Source organism: Sarcophilus harrisii, chromosome 1 (genome assembly GCF_902635505.1).
Source record: "Sarcophilus harrisii chromosome 1, mSarHar1.11, whole genome shotgun sequence".
NCBI classification, from domain to species: domain Eukaryota; kingdom Metazoa; phylum Chordata; class Mammalia; order Dasyuromorphia; family Dasyuridae; genus Sarcophilus; species Sarcophilus harrisii.
In genome coordinates, this window is record NC_045426.1 from 71,173,555 (window position 1) to 71,198,572 (window position 25,018).

The window sequence follows — 25,018 nt, forward strand, 5'->3', positions numbered from 1 at the left end:
GACACAGGATTTAGCAAATAACATATGAACTATATCTGAACATTTCCAAAGTTCCAATACACTCCAAACCTTGTTAGAAGACCAGAAAAGTGAGCAGCAGGATACGCCTGGTCCTTCTTCCCCTGGACAAACTTGAAATCAGAAAGGAAAAAAAAAAAAACTTTATTACTTGTCATTGTACTTTATAAATGTATTTGTTGGTCAAGTGATTGAGTCATTCATTCATTCAGCAAACATTTAATTGGGTACTACTATGTAGTAGACAATGAAGGAAATTCAAAGTTAAATAGGACTTGCTTCCTCTCTTTTGAAATTTATAAGGTATAGAAACAGAATGGCTACTCAGCCAAGACTGTGACTGCCTGGAATATTTAAAAAAACTGAATGAGGGGCATAGTCAAAAGATTACTATCTCTAGAGTCAGGTGCTCTGGGTTCAAATCCTACTTCATCACATCTTAAACAAATCATTTTATCATGATCAGGTTCAGTTTCCTTATCTGTACAGGAAGGAGGTTAGATTTGTTGGTCTACAGATCTATATCTTAAATAAAGATCACTTTTTTAGCAACTGTTAAAACATAATCTTTAATTAAAAAAAGAATTTCCATATGAAATAGTAGAACAAAGGCCTTAAGAGTTGAAAGGCCGATAACCACAGGTGTGTCTGCCACAGGTGGATTATTTAATATTTCTGAGTCTCAATTCTTCAGCTGTAAAATGGATTTATTAATCTATCTCTGCCTACCTCACAAAGTTGTTTTTTGGTTTGGTTTGATTTGTTTTTCTGTGACAAAAAGAGGTATTTATTCATGGCACAAGGAGCAGAGAAGGTTGAGAAGGGTTCCCTCTACTCTAGATACATAACAGCTGAGGTCTAGTTATGGGCTGGTTAGTTTCCCAGACAGGCTAGAGAAGATATCCCTTCTGTATGGGAGCACTTAGTAAAATTTTATAATTGTCATTTGTTCTAGAACTAGATGGAAAGAAAGAAAGAAAGAAAGAAAGAAAGAAAGAAAGAAAGAAAGAAAGAAAGAAAGAAAGAAAGAAAGAAAGAAAGAAAGAAAGAAAGAAAGAAAGAAAGAAAGAAGAAAGAAGGAAGAAGGAAGGAAGGAAGGAAGGAAGGAAGGAAGGAAGGAAGGAAGGAAGGAAGGAAGGAAGGAAGGAAGGAAGGAAGAGAGAGAGAAAGAGAGAAAGAAAGAGAGAGAGAAAGAAAGAGAGAGAGAAAGAGGGAGGGAGAAAGAAAGAAAGAGAGAGAGAGAAAGAGAGAAAGAAAGCGGGGAGGAGGGAGGAAGGAGGGAGGGAGGAAGGAAGGGAGGGAGGAAGGGAGGAAGGAAGGAAGGGAGGAAGGAGGGAGGAAGGAGGAAGGAAGGAAGGGAAGGAAGGGAGGGAGGAGGAGGAAGGAGGAAGGAAGGAAGGAGGAAGGGAGGAGGGAGGGAGGAAGGAAGGGAGGGAGGGAGGGAAGGAGGGAGGAAGGAAGGAAGAAAGGAAGAAGAAGGAAGGAAGGAAGGAAGGAAGGAAGGAAGGAAGGAAAGAAGGAAGGAAGGAAGGAAGGAAGGAAGGAAGGAAGGAAGGAAGAAGGAAGGAAGGAAGGAAGGAAGGAAGGAAGGAAGGAAGGAAGGAAGGAAAGAGGAAAGAGACATCATTTGGTTCTAAAATCTGCCCAGGCAGTCACTTCTATACTGCTCTGACAAAGCTAATAAAGATCATCAGTCTTTACTAATGGAACTTTCTAATGGATGATGGAGAATGCATAAACTGTATGTGCCTTTAAGAGGAAGGCTTTTAAATAAATTAGACACCAGGATTACCTTACTCATTTGTAAATATGAGATACATCTCCTTGATCTTCATAAAGCTCTCACTTGAATCGACAACCACTAATAAACCTTGGGCAGGAGTCTGCCAGGGAATGTATTATATTTTCATTTTAATTTAGTTCCCCATATCCTAATCCAATGAGCTGTAAGAAGAGCACATTAAAAAAATATCAAAGAATGTTGACCTAAGTTGAATGATTCTCCCATTTGTTCTTCCCTTGAGATAACACATAGGAGTATAAAATTCTTTGCTTCCTTCATTTGAGTCTTGATGTCCAAATAAACTGGTCACCAAAGAACAGAGGTGTTGAACTCAAATAGAAATGGGGATCACTAAACTGTATATGAGGATTCCTACAGTCATCATATTGACTTAGAAAATCACGTTAACAATATCTATATTCTATTTTATTTTTGTTTCTTTTGTTAAATATTTTCCAATTACATTTTAATCTGCTTTGAGCTATACTGGGAGTATTGCAGACCATGTGTTTGACATCTCTGCTGCTGACCCTGACAAATACCAAAGGAATCAGATGGAGGTGAGACTTTTAGTCAGAGCTGTAACAAGTAGGGCATCTGGGAGTTTGGCACTTAGATCAAAATTCTCTGGTATTTTTCTTAGTATTGTCATAGCTTAATGGATGAGGGTATCTAAGGACATCAATTCCTAAACTTGTTCCTTGTGTTTCTCCACTGACATGAATCCTGGAGTTTGGGGAGAAGATGAACAAGGAAAAAGGCAAAAGAATTCACAGATATTAGTACTGGAAATTGGGGTAGAAGATTAACTATTTCTCTTCTCCAACAACTGAACCACAGCAAAACTATAGTCCTAGCTTTATTAGTTCTTGCACTTGAATTGCTCCCCAATTTCCTTTCCTCCCATTCTTACCCTTATACAGCTCAAGCCTAGTCATCTCCAGTCCCCATCCTCGGCTACCTAGAACTTTTCATTATTATTAATAAATTACACTTTATCCTACCTCTCTCTCTCATTCCTGGCCTAATTTTATTGCCAAGTTCTCAGTGAAGTCCTCCTGGATAATCCCTCTAGCCAAAAGTGATTTTTCCCTCTTCATATTTCTCTTAGAAATGTCTGAATCCCTCCTTTCTATATATCTCATTTTTCCTATACTAAATATCATTTAAATAAAGAAAAATCAGGGTTCTTAATGAAGAAACTAACAAGTCTATTAAGACAGTAGAGAATATTGAGGAAAAGACGGCAATTTTTTTTATAAAACAGCAAATTCTCTGAAAAAGGGAAAGACAGAATAGGTATGCAAAATGCAAAGGCAAAAGAAAAATTAATGGATTAAAATAAAAATTAGAAAATGACATAAATGCACCATGAAAACAAAAATACTGAAACAGAAAATAGAACACAATGAAAAATCTAAGCATTATATTTCTTCCAGAAAAACCTAATTTAGGGGAAAATGTGAATATAATGCTTGATGAAACCACATATAAAACTGGCTCAAAAATATTAGAAATGGAGGGTGAAGGTCAGGAATTATACTAACACAACTACAAACACTTTCCACACAAATAAACTCAGGTCTAATCTCTAGGGAAAATATCAAGTGCTCATGCATAGGCTGAACTAATATAATAAAAATGACAATTTTTGTCAATAAATTAATCTACTCATTCAGTGCCATACTAATCAAACTCCCAAAAATTATTTTGCAGAGCTAGAAAAAATAATAGCAAAGTTCATCTGGAAGAACAAAAGATCAAGAATTTCAAGGGAATTAATGAAAAAATGCAAATGAAAGTAGCCTAGCTATACCAAACCTAAAATTATATTATAAAGCAGTGGTCATCAAAACCAATTGGTACTGGCTAAGAAATGAAGTAGTCAATCAATTGAATAGATTAGATTTACAGAAGAAAATAGTTAATGACTATAGTAATTTAGTTTTTGACAAACACAAAGACTCCAGCTTTTGGGATAAGAACTCACTATTCAACAAAAACTATGGGGAAAGTTGCAAATTCGTAGAAACTAGGCAGAAACTAGGCATTGACCCACACCTAACACTGTATACCAAGATAAAGTCGAAATGGATTTATGATTTAGGCATAAAGACTGATATAAGCAAGTTAGAAGAACAAAGGACAATTTACCTCTCAGATTTGTGGAAAAGGAAAGAACTTGTGGCCAAAGAGGAACTGGAGTACATTATTGAATATTAAATAGATAATCTTGATTATATTAAGTTAAAAAGGTTTTGTACAAATAAAGCCAATGCAGACAAGATTAGAAGGGAGAATAAATTGGGGAAATTTTTTTATATTCAAGGATTCTGATAAAGGCCTCATTTCTAAAATACATAGAGAATTGACTCAAATTTATAAGAATACAAGCCATTCTCCAATTGCTAAATGGTTAAAGGATATGAAAAAACAATCTTCAGATGAAGAATTGAAACTATCTCTAGTCATATGAAAAGGTGCTCCAAGTCCCTATTGATCAGAGAAATGCAAATTAAGACAACTCTGAAGTACCATTACACACCCTAGTTTGTCTAAGATGACAGGAAAAGATAATGACAAATGTTGGAGGAGATATGGGAAAACTGGGACACTGATACATTGTTGGTGGAACTGTGAACGGATCCAACTATTCTGGAGAGCAATCTGGAACTATGCTCAAAAAATTATCAACCTGCATACTCTTTGATCCAACTGTTTCCACTGGGCTTATATCCCAAAGAGATCTTAAAGGAGGGAAAGGGACCCCCATGTGCAAAAATGTTTGTGGTAGCCCTCTTTGTAGTGGTGAGAAACTGGAGACTGAGTGGATGCCCATCAATTGGAGAATGGCTGAATAAGTTATTATATATTAATGTTATGGAATATTATTGTTCTGTAAGAAATGATCAGCAAGATGTTTTCGAAAGGCCTGGAGAAAATTAAATGAACTAATGCTGAGTGAAATGAGCAGGACTAGGAGATCATTGTACATGGCAACAACAAGATTATATGACAATCAGCTCTGATGGACATGGCTCTCTTCAACATTGAGATGATTCAAGACTGTTTCAATGATCTTATGATGAAGAGAGCCATCCAGAGAGAGAACTGTGGGAACTGAGTGTGGATCACAACATAGTATTTTCACTTTTTGTTGTGATTTGCTTGCATTTGGTTTTCTTTCTGTTTTTTTTTCCCTTTTTGATCTGATATTTTTTGTACAGTGAGATAATTATGGAAATGTGTATAGAAGAATTGCACATGTTTAACATATAGTGAATTACTTGACAATTAGAGGAAGGTATGGGGATGAGGGAGGGAAAAAAATTGGAACACAAAGTTTTGCAAGAGTGAATGTTGAAAATTATCCATGCATATGTTTCAAAAATAAAAAAATCTTTAATAAAAAAAAAAGAAATGGAAGGTGAAGTACAGATTGAGAGAATATGTAGAACACTAACAGCTAAAAGATAATGCTCTGGCAGCACTGGAAAGTGATCTTACAGGTGAGAGGAGGAAGGACATGAATCTTATAATGAAGTCTTGAGTGGGAATAAAGGAGTTCAGCTTTTCCAAGATGGGGTCATACAGATAGTTACTAACTTCCATTATGGGGGATGATGTAGCTTGAATCCTAAGAGGTATTCCTTGGAAAGAGTTGAACAGGAAACCTCAAAGGAACATATCAAAAGGGACACATGATAAAGGGGAAAAGAAAAGAACAGGAATAGTCCCCCAGCCTTGGATTACAGAGAAATTCTCACTATACTCTCCGACCATCATTAAAATGCAACGTTCCTAGTGATAGGGTCTAGAGTATCCTAGAAGAAAGAAGGAATTATAAAGGGGTGGAATGAAAACATTTCTTGAAAAGGAAGTTACAAAATAATATCAGTAAAATTTAAAAATTTATGGAGGGAGTAGGAGTAATTAGTTACCACAATCTTACCTGAGCTAGGAAAAAGAAAGGGTAAAACAAAAAGAGAAAAAAATAAAAATAAATTTTAAGAATTTCACATTGATGGTGGGAAGTACAAGTCATTTAACCATGTTTGTTTCAGTTTCCTCATCTATCAAATTAGCTCGATAAGAAAATGGAAACCACTCTAGTATCATTGTCCAAAAAACCCAAATGGGATCACAAAGAGTCAGACATAACTGCAGTGACTGAACAACAACAAAAACAATGATGCATATATATATATATATATATATAATATATTTATATATAATTTCCCCATTAATAATGTTCAGCATAATCCATATAATATTAACATCAAAATACAAATCCATAACTTTATGCATATGCTGCATATACATAATGTAGGTTTTATGTTAAAATCTCAAGTTAAATATGTGTGTTGACTATATATATGTTTGATATTATAAGTATATGTACGTTAAATACACACATATATATGCATTGTGTGTATGCACATACAATATATATTTAACAAATTATATATAATTTATAATATATTTAATATAATTTTATATATAATTTACTTAGATATTGTTATTATAACATATCATCACTTATTTTATACAGGATGGGCTGATTTTTTTTTTAAAGGACTGGAAGACTGTTCTACAAATTATTCTTGGTCTGACTTCCTTGCCACCTGAAACATAAAAGTCCTAGCCCATGAAAAATTGGTGATGGTGATTTATCAGAGTTCCTGTAGTCCTGTACCTCTCTAATCTAGTATATTCATTACTGTTATGAATTCTGAAATAGAGGGAAGTTGCATTTTATGAGTTATGTGATTTTAAAGTCTTAAGTAACATTGTTTTTGTTGCATTTTTATGATCCATGGGTGTGTAATTGCATTCTAATCCAAACCTGAATCATTGTACTGTTCAGAGTTAGACTTGGATAAGAATATAAGGAAATTAGTAGATGCCCAGTAGAAAGGTTAAGAAAGGAGTTGGTCACTTTATAAGCATTTATTGAGTGCTTACTACCTGCCAGGTACTGTATTAATGCTGGAAATACTAGAATGTATCAAAAAAAAAAAAAACCCAAAAACCCTTCACTCATTTATATAACTATATGTTATATATAATATTATATATATATATATTTATATAAACATTGTATATAATATATAAATTAATATTATATATTAATATATATGTATACCTATATATACATGGAGACAGCTTGCAATCTAGTGAGACACAGCATGTAAATAATTTTATATATATATATATATAATTTTATTTATATATACATATATATACACACACAAGATATACACAGTGTAGATGAAAGGTCATCTAAGAGAGGAAGGAACTAGCAGCTAAAGCATCAGGAAAGATTTCCTGCAGAAAATGGACTTTGAACTGAGTCTTGAAGGAAGCCAGAGAAAATAAGTTGGGATTGGGGGGAAGGAAGATGAGTGGGATGAAGAGTATTCTAGGAGTATTCCAGAAGTGCAAAAACTTAAAGGGGGGAATATCTAAATCCTGTATTGGTTAAGTTGATTTTTCTTACCTGAATGTAACTGGATGTTTACTGATAACTAGTATCCTTTTTTAAGTTGTTGTTTTTTTGTTGTTGTTTTGTTTTTTGGAGGGTTTTTTTTGTTTGTTTTTTGTTTGTTTTTTTCTTTGTTTATTTGTGGAGCCTGGCAAAATGTCCAATGTGCTTGTGTTTATTCATTAATTCCCAAGGTTAATTGCTGGGCCCTTTTTAAAAAGCACACACTTTTAAAATGCACTGAGTCCTTAATAAACCATTAGGCTTAGTACTGACACGAGTACTAACTTTCTGATAAACGACATCTGTGCTACATACATAATAATACAAATATAACTGGAGAGTGTTCTGATTTCAGTTTTGTCACAGATATTCTTATATACACTTTATACCCAATGCCAAGATACATTCTTCTTGATTTATCCTTTTGTTACCATGGAAGACAGTTGGATAATGATAAATACAGTAAAGTATATTCTTTACCTTAGAGTGGATCAAAAATCCTATTTGTATATATGTGTATGCACACATACATGCACATGCATGTACATATATGTATGTGTGTATAGGCAGTCAGTAATAGAATCATAGAATATTAGCACTTGAAGGTATCTGAGAGATCATCTAGTTCAAATTCCTTTATAAAAAAATTAGCAATTTGAGGCTCAGAAAAATAAAGCTTTCTGTATTCAAAGTGACAGAGCTTTTAAGTGGCAGAGATAGGATTAGACCCCAGATCTCAGATTCTAACATATGTAATACATGTTTCTGGATTGTGCCTCCATGGAAACACTGGGTCAAAAAATCTAAGAAATCATTTCTATCTGCAAGCAATAAATTTACTCAGAAAGAGAGAGAGAGAGAGAGAGAGAGAGAATTCTAGGAATAAATTAATGTTTCTGTGGAACTACTCTTCCTCAAGCCTAAAAACATTTGCAATCAAGACTCCTTAGGCTTAGTTGTGTAGCCTTAGGGTGTGTTAGCTCATTTATATGGTGTTTAATATTTAGTAGCAAATTCAAATCAAGCCAACAATTCTCTTTATAATAGTTGTCCCAATGGAGTTTGGATAATATTTGCATTAAAATCACCACACCACCCTCTAGGCAATGAGCCAATAATCAATGGCTCCAGGTCTAGACCAGAAGGAGAAACTCATCATACAGGTTTGACTGTCTTAGGGTGAATAGAAAGCAGGGAAGTTAAAGGAGTCTTCTATTCATTCAATTCAATCAACATTTTCTTGTTTGTTTATTTACTTATGTGTTTGTTTTACTAGAATTATAATTTCATCTGTATAAGGACCCCTAAGGGAGGAAGTTCTTCCAATGCAATTCAGCATCTTCTCTGCAATTTATAGTTTCAGGGAATTTTTCAGAGACTAGATCAAGAAGTGTCACAAAACAAAACATCTCCAACATTTTAGAAACTTAGACCCTGATAAAGGAGGTGGTACCTGAGTTGTGTTTAGAAGAAAGGGATTCTATCAGTTGGAAATTAGAAGGACCACTGTAGAGATAGGCTCTCTTTCCTTAGGAATGTAGCCTTCAGATTGGTGAGAGTTCCTCACATTAAATCAGCTCCAGAACCCCCAACCTGCTGACCATCTTCATGCCCTGTGGCTGATCTCCTTCCTCTACCCCAGAGGTTTCCCATTTCCCCTACCTCTGTTCTCCAGACACATGCTCACAGTTATAATAATATCTGTAACTTTCTGAAACAGGATTCAATCCCAATTCTTCCTGACTCTAGTTCCAACACTCTATCTAGCCCCATATAATCTTATTTCTCTTAATAATAACAATTGTCTATTCCCTGTAACTTCCTAAATCACCAATTCTTGGTCACCATTCCCCTTTAAGCCTTGCCTTTTAGTCCCTTATCTTTTAGTCCCTTTTAGAATATAAGTTTCTTGAAGGAACTGTCTTGCTGTGTTTATATCCTCAGTTTTTAGCACAATGCCTGGCACAAAGTAAGCATTTAATTAACATACTTTAAGTCATTTTACTTGTTCAAATGCACAAAGTAGAGAAATGGAGATATGATATTATCTATAAGGAACAACTAGAAAGGACAGTTTGACAGAAATAGAGAATGTGGGAAGGGAAGGAATATGAAATCAGATTGAAACCGTAGATGAGAGCCAGATTGTGGAAAGCTTTAAATGCCAGGCTGAGGAATTTGTATTTCATTCTAAAGACAATATATAAGGAGTCATTGAAGCTTTTTTTTGTGCTGGGGTTGACAAGGTCATAACTATGTTTTAGGAATAGATTGGAAAGAGGGGAACGTGGAAGCAAGAAGACCATTTACATACAATCCAAAGTTTTCAGTGATGCAATCTAGATTCAAGCTAAAATTGATTTTGAAGAAGAAAGGAGAAAAGGAAGGAAAAACAAAATGACAATTTTAAAAATTAGCTACAGAATCAATGACATTGCATTTTTAACCTTTGTACTATGCTGTATCCCTTTTGATTCTTTTAAAATCCCCTTTGACCCTTCTCATCCTATTTAAAGAATTACATTCTAATGGTGTTAACATTGGTTTAAGTGCCTTCTATGTGTCAGACACTATGCTAGGTGCTAGGTATACAAAAATATAAAACACAACAGAAATCTCAAAAGATTTCTTTCTACTCAAGGAATACAACACATACATAGAGAAGTATATACAAGTTAATTTGAAGAAAGAAAAAATACTATTAAAAGAAAAAGGGGAATTATCTGCCCCAGATATTCGTAATTGCTTTATTTGGAAAAACAAGAAGCTGAAAATATCCTTGGATGTATAATGTTTGGGAAATAGTTGAATAAATGATTGTGTATATATACACAATCATTTATATATATATATATATATATATATATATATATATATATATATATACATGTAATAGGGTAGCTCTATGTCTTACAATTGAAATCTCCAGTTCAATCTCCCAAGTCCTGGGCTTTTTTCCATTGTCCCCCACTGCATCCTTTTCCCCTTGCCTAAGGAGACTTGGAGAACTTCCCAATTTACAGGCTTGAGGTCATAACCGAGCTAATCTGACAGAAAATCTCATCTTCCCTGAAACCTTTTCTCCAACCAGGCTCCTAATGCTAATGGAGTTCTGGAATGGTTTCAAATATTTTCCTGCACTCAAACCCAATTTCTTTTTCTGGAAGTTGGCCAAGACCCTGTGTCATCAGTTTCCTTACCTTTATTGGTTCACATTGAAAGGAAATGCATGTACTTGACCACCAAGGGGAAGTTCTAAAGGTTGGGGTGGGGATGGCATAATCTATAAAATTAAATAATGATTTTTAGGCCTTTCATGTCATTTCAAACACCACAGCTTGATGGTGAACTTATGCATCACACAATTGGTTCATTTCCAGTTTCCTGCTTGCTGCCTCTCATGGAGGAATCTGCTCTGTTGTTTATTAAAGAATCAGAGAATCTCAGAATAAGGAGGAAACCATATTGTCCAAAGCTAAACAGAAAACAGTGGTCATCCAGTTTCTTCTTGAAAACTTCCAATGATGGTGGATGTTATCAACCCGTAAAATAAAGGATTAGCTCAAATGATCTTAATATTCTTCTTCTTTAAAAACCATGACAAATCATTCTGCTTTTGGACAACTCTCATTGTTAAGAAGTCTCCTTTCATGAAGCCAAAATCTACCTATCTTTCACATTTAAATATTTATCTTATTAGATTCAGCTCATCATTCTACTCTATAACAATCTTTGGGGATCCTGCCATTAGCTATCCATCCCAGCTTTGTCTTATCTGTAAATTCAATTAGAATGCTATCTATACCTTATCTATCAGTTTAATGAAAATATTGAATAGCACAGCACCAAGGATAGATCCTCAGGGACCCACACTAGAAGCATCCTTTATTGTTGATATCAATCAATAAAGTGCCACTCTTTGAGGTCATTGAGTGAGTTCCAGATCCATCCATAATTTTCCATCTCATCCACAAGAACAAAGACATAATTTTTATTTGGAAAGAACATTTGAGGACACGTAGCCCAATGCTTTCATTTTATGGATGAGGAAACTTAACCCCAGAAAGGTTAAATTATTTGCCAAATTTCACATAGATAGTAAGTACCAGAGAACATTGAGCTGTGTATTTTTCTGGTCATTGCAGGAAGAGGGAATTAATGATCACCTAGGACTCCTGCAGAGGTATTTTGGAAAAGCTCACACAGTTCCAGATTCAAAGCAACTTGCATTTTTTTTACAATGATGGAATTTAAATATTTTTGATTTAATGAAAGTTTTAAAATAATTTGTTGTGTCTTTGTGCTAGACACTATGCTTGGTATTTGGGATTAGAGAAGTTCAGTGTTTTATAGAAAGGGTTAGGGTTCTGCTCAGATGGATCTGATTGGTTTCCCATCTCTGAGGTCATAGGCAGGTAGATATCAATCAGTTAGGAAACTAGAAGTTTTGAGGCTAAAATACAGGATTCCAGGTGTGAAAGATTCTTAGATAGGGTGGAATAGAAAGGAAAGAGTATTAGGTAAGAGAAAGAATCATAGCTAGTAAATTGAAATCTTTTTTTTAACAAAGAAAAACTATACCCCCCAAAACCCGCAAAGATTCTTAGTTACCATGACTTAACATATTGTAATTCATTGTAATTGTGGAGTCATCAAATATGTAGATTTTCTCTAATTTTTGCTATTACAAATAAAACAGCTATGAATATTTTTGTACAGATTTGTCTTTTATTTCTTTTTCATTTAAGATATAGTCTCAACAATGTTATTCTTGGTTCTACAAGTATGATGTTTGATTACTATTATGGCATATTAAAAAATTGCTTACCAAGAAGTTTATATGAATAATATAAAACAATGACTTTTCCCCCATTTTGTTGTTATTTAGTCATTTTTTAGTCATATCCAACTCTTCATAACCCCTTTTGGAGGTTTTTTGGCAAAGATACTGGACTGGTTTGCCATTTCCTTCTCCAGTTCATTTAACAGATGAGGAAAGTGAGGAAAACAGAATTAAGTGATTTAGCCAACGTCACTGAGCTAGTAAATATGTGAGACCAAATTAAAAATCAGATCTTCCTGACTCCAGGCCAAGAATTCTATCTACTGTATCACCTAGCTACTTCATTTCCACCTATAAATTCCACCAATGATAAACTTACCTCTTTGGGGGAGGGGGTATTTTTGACAATTCAAAAATTGTAAAATAGAATCTCAAGATTGTCTTGATCTGAATTTTTCTTGTTACTATGAAATTTGTCCAATTTTAAACTACCATGCAATTTGAATTTAATACAAAAATACTTTATTAAATATGAAAAAAGCCAAATTACTCATCCAAATCAGTCTCTTTTTATTCCCTAGTGATAATTAAAGTAAGACATGATGGCTGCCATCACATAGGGAGAGTGATATTAGGCAGTGATCTATTCTTTCTACCTAAATCATCAGATATCCATGAACATGACAGCTGTTTTTCTGAGTCTATTGCATCAGTTCTTTTCTTCGATGTGTCACTAGCAATTAATATTGAAGAGAACACAATGGAATAGTGGTTTGAACTAATAGAATTATGTCACTGTCTCCTAGGACCATGAAGGAGATTACACTGGCAGTACTCAGTATAGAATAGCAGTAACACAAACTCTGATGACTACTGAGACTTTGTTAAAATGAGAGGGAAAGTCCAGCTGGAATACACAGATACCATCAAATAGAACTTTCCTGCTCAGGAAACAAGACTGACTAAATTTTACAGTATATTTTTTCTAAGTGTGAGTTTTTCTGTAGATTGTTTCCTAGATTTCTCCATAGAGATTAGAAGACAGCTGGAGCTCACATAAAGTTCCAGGATGCATCAATTGAAGTGTACAAGTGAGAGACAAAGACAGAAATAGAAACAAAAAAAGACCAGAGGAGAGAGACAAAGAGACAGAAAGATAGAAGAGAGACTGTAACAGAGAGAGACAGAGACAAAACATTATTAGGAATGAACTTTGAAATGTGTTCTCCTATATCTTTAATAATTGTTAAGTTCAAAGTAGTTAAACTACTGAACTACTAAAGTAGTTTAATTTTGAAATTCATGCCTTTTTCCTGATTTATTAGTGAGATACAAATAAGTTCATATGGTTTTGGAGGTTTCTAGTTGATCTGGGAAGAGGGCTCTAGTCTAAAGTTCATTTAATTGCAAAACAGCTTCCAATTTGAACCCAGGAGTTCATATAAAAACAGAATTGAATGGAGTGAGAACTAGAGTATATGGGTAGGTGTAAACTAAACCTATTGTTTGCCATTCGCTTATCCAGTTTTCCCAAAAATAATTTTCATTGAATATTGGCTATATTCCCAAAACTATTTTCACTGAATAATGGCTCCAGTCTTTATTCTTTTATAAACATGAGCTTAACATACATTAATCTCTGATGTATACTACTTTTCTGTTTTCAATTTTGTTCCATTGATCAAACTCTATTTTTCTTAGTGTCTGATAATTTTATAATTGCTGATTAACAGCATATTTTGAAATATGGTAAAGTAAGTCTCCCTACTTTTAAAATAAATTTTTCTTGATATTTTTGTTTATCTTTTTAAGGTGAATTATGTTATGTTGATGTGAATTCTATAAGATAGCCAACTGATTTTTTTTATTACATTAAATCTTTAACTCTATTTGAGAAGTCCTTTATTTGTTCAGTCTAACCATAAACAGCAGGTATCCATTAATTTGTTCAGTTCTTTCTTGATTTCTGTCAAAACCATTTTAAAATATCTTCATTATAGATCTCTATTGTGGCTTGATAAGTTAATATCCAAATATCAACTACATTTGTATTATTAAAAATTATATTTCTTTTTCAATCAGTTGCTCAAAGCATGTGTCGATGGTTTATAGAATTGTAAGTTATTTTGTAGGTTTATCTGAAAGTTATTTTGTAAAAGTTATGACTTCAATTAATTATTTTGTTCAGTATCTTGAACTTTTTAAAAATAAAAACCATGTCATATGAAAACAGAGATGGCTTAATTCTTTCACTGAAGAATGAGACAACAAATACCAAAACAACCAGACTTTTTGCTTCTGATAAATATGCTAATATTGTGGTGACTACTAGATCCAAAAGAGTAAGAAGCCAGAATGAACTCTATCCCAGGCCCAAGGAGAGGAGCATAATGACAATATTAGAAGACAAAAGGAGTCCTACTGCAGCTAAGGTTCAAGTTGGCCCTCCATGCACACATCCTGGCCACACACATTTCCCATATGGATATCCCTGAATTATGATCCCTACATGTGCTTACTTTCTCCACAGATGATATATGGAGGGACAGTGTGCCCTAGGTTTATGAGAGGAATGTTCTATTATGTTAAATGATTTTGCTTTGAAGCAATTGCGTTCTTTAGCTGAGTAGAAAAAAGTAATTCCAAGAAAAAACTTCATTCTCCTTATAAACTATTAGCCTCAGTTTTTATTTTCTATTTAATCCATTGATTTGTTTTTTTTCTAGTTTTTTTAAAGTTAGATTCTTTCTCTCTCCCTCTCTTTCTCTCCTTCTCTCTCTTTCTCCACACATATGTATGTTTTGTGTATTTGAGATATAATGCATTTTACCTTCAACTAAACTGAATTTAAGAAAAAACAAACAAAAATGATACCAAAATAGAAATTACAAATGATTGTACATATAGTTATAAACCTCTATATTTTGCCACTTAACTCCATTTCAAAAGATGTAAAAAATGAGATAGTAGTATTCCATATCAACCTTCTTTTTAAATTATTCTGATTATTAAGGAGGAATTGGTTGGTGTTTATTCTTGTCCTCAATGATAATATTTGTCAGCATTGTTTATATTGTTATTTTGGTTCTATTTTCTTCATTCCACATTATTTCAAATTCCTTTGCATTTATGACCATGCTTTCTTATAAATTATGTTTAATTACATTCACATACCATATTTTGTGAAGCCATTTCCTCAATCACCAGACATGTGATTAAAAATTTATCACCCCTCCATATTTGCAAATACTAAAACATTTTTTCTTCTAGTATCTTTTTAAAATATAGATTCTTCGTCCTTTTGGAGCTCATTTTCCTATTCAGTAAAAGTTGCTGATCTGTTTAATTTTACAGAAACTGATATCTAGTTTTACTAATGATTTTTGTTGAATAATGAATACTTTCCCCATCAGGACCCTAGGTTTGCTGAATATTAGATTATATATGGCATTAAGTTCTAGTTCATTATAATCTAATCTCTTCTATTATGATCTAATGTATCTCATTATTATCTAATCTTTTGTTTTCTAGTTTATATCCAGTATCAAATTATTTTGATAATTATGATTTTATAGCATAATTTAATATCTTATAGTTAAGCTCTCCATGATTGTTTTTCTTTTTCCATAGTTTCCCTTGATATTCTTTTTTGGGTTTTTTTTGCTAAGGCAATTGGGGTTAAGTGACTTGTCCAGGGTCACATAGCTAGGAAGTGTTCAGTGTCTGAGGTCACATTTGAACTTAGGTCCTCCTGACTTCAGGGCTGGTGTTCTATCCACTGTGCCACCTACCTTCCCCTTCCCTTGATTTTTGTTTTTTTATTTGCCATATGAATTTTATCATCATTTTATCTAATTAATTAAAATGACATTAGTATTTTGATGAATATAGCATTAAATTCATAAATTAATTTGTATAGAATTATCATAGCTAACAAAATAATTCAGAAAAACCATAAACATTAAATACTCTAATTATTGTTTCTTCTTTTTTATAAAAATTATTTTATAATTGTCTTTATGTGCTATAATTGTTTCTTAGTAAATAAATTCTCAGGTACTTCATACATATTATCATAATTTAAGTTAGCCTTTCTCTATCAATTTTTTTTTCTGTTTGTATTGTTGATATATAAATGCTACTAACTTTTATGTGGTCACATTCCATTATTTTCCTGAAGTTGTTCTTTATCTTTATTAATGTTTTGTTGATTTTTGTGGGGTTTTAAAATAAAGCATCATATTATCAATAAATAAAGAAAAATTAACTTCCTTTTCATGTCTCAGTGCTATAGGCAACTTCAAAAAGTCATTGTTAATCTATATTGGCAGAGGCAGCTTCCTCATATATCTTCTATCAATAAAATTACAGGTCAAGTCTCTATCCCTATCTCTTTAACAATATTTATTTAATTTATTTTTTGTTAAACTTTATTTTCATAGCATGCTTAAGATTATGTTGAATAGTAATGGTGCGAATGGGTGGTCTAACTTTAACCCTGTTCTTAGTGAGAAAGGTTCATAGGTTTGTAAGTTTAGAGCTGGAAGAGACCTTAGAAATGAACTAATCCAAATCCTTCATTTTATAGCTGAAAAAATATATCCCTAGTGAGATTAATTGACTTTTCCAAGGTCACACAAACAGCGAATAGAAAAGGAAATATTCATACTCACATCTAACATGCTTTTCACTGAACTATACAGCCAGAGTTTCCTTATTACATGAAATCCTGGTTCTAGGGTTCAAATAAATATTTTGTCAGAGAAAATTACTATACTTTTTTTAGTGTTTTTAACATAAATTTATTTTATTAAGGACTTTTTCTGAACCCATTGAGATAATCATATGGTTTTTGTTACATTCATTCTTCATATGATTTATTATTATAAGTATATTCCTAGATATAGAATAAATATATGAAAAAAGCATTAGTTAAGCAATTATTATTTTCAAACTCTAGGAATAAAAATTGAAAATCACAACAATCCTTATTCTCAAGGAGTTCACATTCTAATGGGGGGAGTTCCAGCTGCAGATCAGATGGAAGTGTTGCTTCTTTAGGTTCAGTGGCAAAGTAGAAGTATGTTCATGTCAATATTTTAACCTGGAAAGCAGAGACTCTAGAAGTGAGTAATTAATAATGCAGAAGCTGCAGAGAGATTAAGGAGGAGGATGAGGATTGAGAAAAGTTGAAAAGGCTGGGGAAAATTCCTTGAGATATGGGGAGAGAGATAATTCCAGTCATGGAAGACAATTAGTAAAAATGTATAGAATTGAAAAGTAGAGCATATTTTATGAGATTTACAGTATTTTCTCTTTCTATCTGGCTGCCTCTGTCTCTCTCTGTCTGTCTTTTCTAATATTGGAAGAATAATCCAGTACAATTCACCCAACTTAGGATTCTAAGTTATATTTGCATTAGCTGTTTGCAAAATCCTCTTTCTATGAAGCTCTCAAATTGAAAACAATATGTCTGGATGAGTTAAAAGGGACATTTCTCTCTTGTGGGATCTGGTAGCATAATTTTTGTCTCTTGATCTCAATGCTTCTGGGAAATTTCCTTATGTAAATTCCTTTAACCTATTTCTTTCTTTGAATTTGCTGGGACTCTAATGACTCTTAAATTATCTTCCAAATATCTAATTCCTTTACTTTCATCTATAAAATGTACATGTATTCATTCTTCTAGTATTTTTAGTCTTTTACTTGTTTTTCTTCTTGTTTTGTGTTTGCTTATGATATGCTTTCCAGTACAATTTTATTTCTCAGTGATTATCAAGATTATTTAAATTTTTTAACCATTTCTCCATATTGTTGATTTTAAAAAAGTTTTATCTTTTTCCATTTTACTAAAAATAGATTGCCCTTTGAAAATATTGTATCTTTCTTTTCCAAAGCCAGTTTCCCCCTGATTTAAATATGTATTTATCCAATTAGATGTATTCATATTAATTTCTAATTGTTCTTCTTGGTTTTTTACATTTTTCTGGAAAATCAAAGGACAAAAATTCTTAGATTATCTCCTAAAGTTCTATTTTCTAATTTCATTACTTGGATTGATGAAATTCTCAAATTTTCTCCTATGTGGCTTTTAAATTTTGTTTTGTTATTTCTAATTTTTGTAGAAAATAATAGAAAAATATCTTTCTCAGTAAATCTACTATATTACTAAAGTTCTCCAAAAAGTGAGTAAAATAATTGAGTTGCATAGCCATTTTTTGATTCCTCCTTTCTTGCTGCCAACTATATCTTTACAGATGCTTAATGTTTCTTTATTTCTCTTGGAGAAATATTAACCATAATAAAGTATCTTGAGAAAGATCCAATTTCATTTTTTATTTATATTTTTTATTTTTTCTTGGAATCCTTTTTAAATTGTTCATTTCTTTTCTTTTTTGCTTTTTTGCTTGTTGATTTTTTTTAAAAATGAGCTATTGCTTCATTGGAATGATTGGAAAAAAAGCTAATAAAAAAGCTAGCATATGAGCATATTAAAGAGAAGGAAGGATTTTTATAAAAATATAAAATATACAAAATAAATACATATTTTAATATAAAAATATAAAAAGGCATTCCTGGGCATTCCAGGAAAATAGAACCGTGTGACTGAAGGCACAGTTTAGGAGAGTATATCTCTCAAAAAGGGAGTTAATAATTTGTCTAAAGCACAAGGTGTATTGATGGGAATTACAATGATAAGATGAGACTGAAAAATTATTTTGGAGTCACAATATAAGCCCACTTAAATGCCAACCATAAAAGTCTGAGCTTAATTCAATAGTCAATGAATGGAGAGGCATTGAAGGGTGTTTTACTGGGAAGTAATATGCTCAAGGTAATGGCAGAGGTGTATAGGATAAATTAGAAAAGAGATATTGGAAAAACTTAATTGATAACTACCCACAGGTGAGATGAAAAGTGAGATGGGATTAAAGTGGGCTAGTGTAAGTGAGAATGGAAAGGAAAGTTATCAATTTCAAGAAAAAGCCTCTAATTTCAGTCCACAGGTATTTGGTAAATACCCATCATGTGTCAGTACAATGCGAAGCACTGGGAATACAAAATAAAATAAAAGACAGTCCTTGTCAAAAAAACTCAAAGTGTAATAGGAGAGACAACATGCAAAATGGGAGAGAAAACATGCGAACAACTACATACAAACAAGCTATATACATGATAAACTGTACAAGAATCAAGGGAAAGGGAGAAAGACTTCTTGTAGAAGGTGGAATTTCAGCTGAGACTTTAAGGAAATCATGAGGCAGGGATGAAGAAGGAGAATACTACATATGGGGGTAAAGCTAGTAAAAATGCCCGGAACTGAGAGATGGAGAATCTTAAAAAAGGAAAGTAAAAAGATATTTCAAAGATTTCTCAAAAGCAGATTTTAAAAGCTGAATTATGAAACAGCCAAGCTATGAAGAGAAAACTAAAATAACAACAAAAAAATCAAAAAAATAAAGAACAGATCAATGATAAATAAAAGAACAACAGAAAAAATGAGAGAATTCCTGTCCAGGAAGGACAATTCAATTTTACCTTTCCCTACTTATTATGGTCATTCTATATTTTTTTATCTTATTTCTGATAAAATTTGACTGTCAAAAGTCATTTGAGAAATGATGCTGACATATCTGTCTCTTGAGCAACCTGAAAGATCATATCAAGATTGATTTCTATGATATTCCTTTTTCTATAAGATAAAAAACATGAAAAAACAGTTGAGTGGAAAAAACAACCTATTCAGTTCAATAACATCTTAGAAAACCTAACCACAGCCTTGCTTCATAAAAGGCTGAACTAAATTTTATTGAATTTGTCTGTGAATCTAGAGATTGAAAGCTATGGGGAACTTAAGTTGAGGATCTGTAACACAGAAAGAGCCCCATTACTTAAGTTTCTAATCCAATTTTTAGCATACTCCAATCAAGATGATTATATCCAAGGAGACTGAATTATTCATCCTCCCAATTCCTATTTGCACTGAGGAAAGTCAGGAAATCAGGAAAAGAGAATGGCCCTTCCTCTAAGAAATGAACTTTTCTAGGTTGGTAGTAGATTAACACAAACAGTATCTGAAATACAGGTTAATTAAAGTCAAAGATCCAGAACACCCTCTTGAAATATTAAAGAATTGTTAAAAAGAAACAACAAGTAAAAAGCATAAGTGTATCAAAGATTGAACAATAGGTTTGAGAACTTGATTAAGGTCCTTTTATCAATTAGAATCATTGAGATTCTGATTTTAAAATGACCTTAGAGGTCATCTAGTCCAACCCCCTCATTTTATCAATGAGAAAAGTGAGATCCTTAGAGGTCACAAAGTAATATGGAATAAATGAAGGACAGAAATGGGATTTGAATCCAAGTCCTTGGATAGCTAACCCAGCTAATCATTCCAATATACCACACAAAAATAGCAAAAGTCTTTCATATAATTGACCTTTCCCTAGCCCCATGATTCCAACAGAAAAGAGATTGGTCAAGTAAGCATAGAATACAATAGAAAGAGGGAAAGAGAATCAGAAAGTAACTCATCTTCAAAATGTGCAGGGATTTGTCCAGATATCAGAGGCTCATTCACTTGTGTCCAGATAAAGGAGTCAGTATAATACTAAGAATATATCTAATTAATCTATCCTAATGGTAAATCAACCCAACTCAGCTGCTGTGGCAGCAGTAGTCTCTGCCATAGATTTCCATCAATGAATTTCTAATGCTTCCTTTAACTTTTTGAAGCTTGCAAGTTTGTTCTGTCTCTAATATTCCTTCACCCAAGATCAGAAAAGAACAAACATGAAATATATAGCAGAAACTCATGACAGAGCCATGAGTTTATGGGCCACATGGTGACTGACCCAAGAAACGAAATAAGGCAGCCCATCTGGTTGTTATCCTTCCCCTTCCTTCCCCTGAGATTTATTGCCATTCTTCTTACTTACTCAAAAGCCACAAGGGAAGGAGGGTTTGTGATTTTGATGCTTTGTGCATTTTGTGGGCTCATTCCATTATAATTATTAGCCAAGGAAAAGGCTTTTCTTCATTACATAGTAAGCAGAATACCTACGTGTGAGTTCAGAATTTGCAGTAGGTCTCCTCCAGTATGGATCGTCACACATTTCCAGAAATATAGTTAACAAGTCCCTTGGATTGGCAATATAGAGTTGTCCAGTTCCTCATTACACCAAGAATTTTGTAAAGAAAAAAATTACATTGTTATATAAGCAGAAAGGACAACCTATTGATTTTGTTGTTTCTATCAGTCCTGTAGTCAATATGGAAAACAACTAAAGACTGGTCAAATTTTATCACTTAAGCAAAGAGTTGGCTTCAAATAGCGTGACCAGGATGATGAGAGGTTTCAAGATCATTCTAAATAAGGATTGACTAAAGAATCTGGGAATGTTTAGTCTGGCAGAGAGAAGATTAAGATGGAGCATCATAATTGCTTTGTATTTGAAGGACTGTCATATGAAAGAAAGATTTCTCTTAATCTCCCAATCATCAAAGGCAGAACACAAAGCAATGGATGAATTTTTTTAAAAAAAGATTTAATATGGAAGTATGTTTTAAATGATTATACATATACAACATATCAGATTGTTTGCTGTCAGGGAGGAGGGATGTAAGGGAGGGAGAGAGAAAAACATTTGAAATTCAAAATCTTACAAAAATGAGAGTTGAAAATTGTCTTTACACATAATTGAAAAAATAAAATACTATTGAAAATATTAAAAGTAGAAGATTTAGGCTTAAGATCAGAAAAATTTCTAAACAATAAAAATTACTTAAGTGGAATGAGGGCAGCAAAGTGGCAAAGTTGATAGAGTACCATGTCTGGAGTCAGGAATATTTGAATACAAAACTGACCTCAGAGACTTATCAGCTGTATGAACCTGAGTAAGTCACTTAACTCTGTTTGTCTCACTTTTCTCAACTGTAAAATGATCTGGAGAAGTAAATGGCAATCACATTAGAAGCTCTTCCAAGAAGACCCCAAATGAGATCATGGAGAATCAGACATCACTGAAACAACTGAATAACAGCAACAAAAAACGGACTATTTGGGAGAAATGGTTGATTTCCCTTCTTTAGAGGTCTTTAAACAAAAGCTGAATAACTCTTTGATAAGAATATTATAAAGGGGATTCTTATTATTGTTGTTGATGATGATGCTTTTTGTTTTTATTTCACATTAATTTATGAATATTCCTCTACCACCCAGGGAGTTTTCTCTTAGGAAATTTTTTTCCCAGTTAAACAAGAGCTATGAATTTTAATTAAAGTATGAATATTGGACAATATGGACAATTTTTCCCTCAAGCAAGCAAGCAAACACACACACACATACACTCACATGTACATATATATGTGATATATATATATATATCATATATATATATATATATATATATACTGTGTAATTCATGTTATAATAATTTTTTTAAATAAGCAATTCCAAACAACTTATCAACCACATCTTAAAGTTTTTATAATAAAAGGAAAGAGATGCACTTTCTTAACTCTTCTCTAGAGCCAAACTTGGTCATTATAATTAGATAAAGCTCACTTTCATTTTATCATTCTTTCCATTTTAAATTGTTGTAGTTATTGCATAAATTGCTTTACTGATTTTGCTCCTATCATAGTTTATCAGTTCATATGAGTCATCTCTGAATTAGTCACATTTGTTATTTAACACAATAATATTCCAAAATTGTTCATTCATTACCAAAATTTGCTTAGCCTTTCCTAAATGGGCATCTACTTTGTTTAGAATTCTTTGTCCTGTTTCCTACAAAAAATACTTTAGTCAATATTTTGGCATATTTTTATCTTTCTTTAAGTCTTTACTGCTTGATATATATTCCTAGAACCTCTGGGATCTCTGGATCAAAGAGTATGGACATTTTAATAGATTTGGATTGGAGTGGTTTGTTTATTTTTGGAATTCCAATTGCTTTCCAAAATATTTGGAGTAATTCACAGTTCCATTAGTAATGTGTTGGTATATCTGTCTTTCAGCAATACTGTAGAAGAAATTTTTGTTCAGATAAGATTTGGACTACAGGGTTCATAAGGCTGCTTCCAACTGTGAGATTCTGTGTGTTTATAAGTTAGCTGATTTCATTTACCAGTATAGAATGAAGAAGCTGAAATCACTCTCAGGTCTCTTTTAGTTTTAAATCTGTGATCTTTTGTTCAAGTGAGATCATATTTAGCTCAGTGCCTGGCATATAATTGGTGCTATATAAATGTGTATCCCTGCCCATCTTTATAATCTTAGTTCTGTTTTCTTCATTCTAAAAGCTTTCATTTAAGTTTTTCCATGTTTCTCCAAATTCTTCATATGTGTCATTTGTTATAATACAATAATATTCCATTATGTTCATTAATTATAATTTATCCTATAATTTGTTCTATAATTTCTATTCTAATCAATGTGCACATTTTTGTTTCTGGTTTTTTACTACTACAAAGATTAATGCTATGAATATTTTATGTAAAGTATCTTTCTGCCATTGACTTTCTTGGGGATATATTTCCAGCAATGGGATCACTGGGCCTAAGAGTAAGGACAATTTAGTGAAAGGCAGTGTTTTATTGATGAAAGTCATAAAGATCTCTGTTAACACTATAAGAACTTTTGATTGAATTGGCTCACAACTCCAACTTACTTTACTCTTGGGGGTCTTTCAGCTTTTGGTTTGCAAGACTTTCAGGAATTACTTAGAAGCTATGGGATCATTGCATCATATATTAAAACTTGAAAACCTAAAGATCGTTTAGTTCATTTAACATGTTTAACATATATGGGACTACTTGCCATCTAGGGGAGGGGGTGGACAGAAAGAGGGGAAAATTGGAACAGAAGTTTTTGCAAGGGTCAATGTTGAAAAATTACCCATGCATATGTTCTGTCAATAAAAAGCTATAATAAAAAAGATCATTTGGTTCATATTCTTTCGTTTTACAAAAGACGAAACTAAGAATCAGAGAAATTAAGTAATTTGTTCAAAGTAACACAAGTGGCATCAGACTCATGATTTGGAATCCAGGTCTCTAGAGCCTCAAACTCTTTCCATTGTGCTCTAGGATTCTTTTTTAAATTATAGCTTTTTATTTACAAGATATATGCATAGGTAATTTTTTTAGCATTGACAGCTGCAAATCCTTTTGTTCTAACTTTTCCCCTCCTTCCCCCCACCCCTTCCCCCAGATGGCAGGTTGATCAATACATGTTAAATATGTTAAAAGTATAAGTTAAATCCAATATATGTATACATGTCCAAACAGTTATTTTGCTATATAAAAAGAGTCGGACTCTGAAATAGTGTACAATTAGCCTGTGAAAGAAATCAAAAATGCAGGCAGACAAAAATAGAGGGATTGGGAATTCTATGTAGTGGTTCATAGTCATCTCCCAGAGTTTTTCCCTGGGTGTGTGTTTTAGGATTCTTAAGTCTGAGCTCCAGACCAAGGTATTAAGCTATGTCCCTTACAGAAGTAGAAGTCCCAGAGCCTTTTCCTCCATGCCACTTGTAAACTTGAAGTTTCTGGTAGTTAAAATGGCCCATATAATTGGAAACTTCAATGAGAAAGGCTGCACCCAACTTACATAAGTAAGGGCCTAGGATCTTTGACAGAGAGTTCCCAGGGGGAAAAACTCAGTTTTGACATTATTTCACTGAGACTAAAAGATGCCTAAAGGGGAAAAAAACCCTTTATATTGCTTAATTCTGGAAACCCAGTCTATTAAACTGAGATGATAAAGCCATCTTGTATAGAGCAAGAATTTCTCACTGTTTATACTATTTTACTACATCCCCTAACACAACCCCATAGAGAATGAGTGATAGGAAGGTGCTATTCTTTTTTATTAAAGAATATATCATTGTTTAACGTCTGCCTGTTGTGGATCACCATGTTTTTATTAAATTATGTA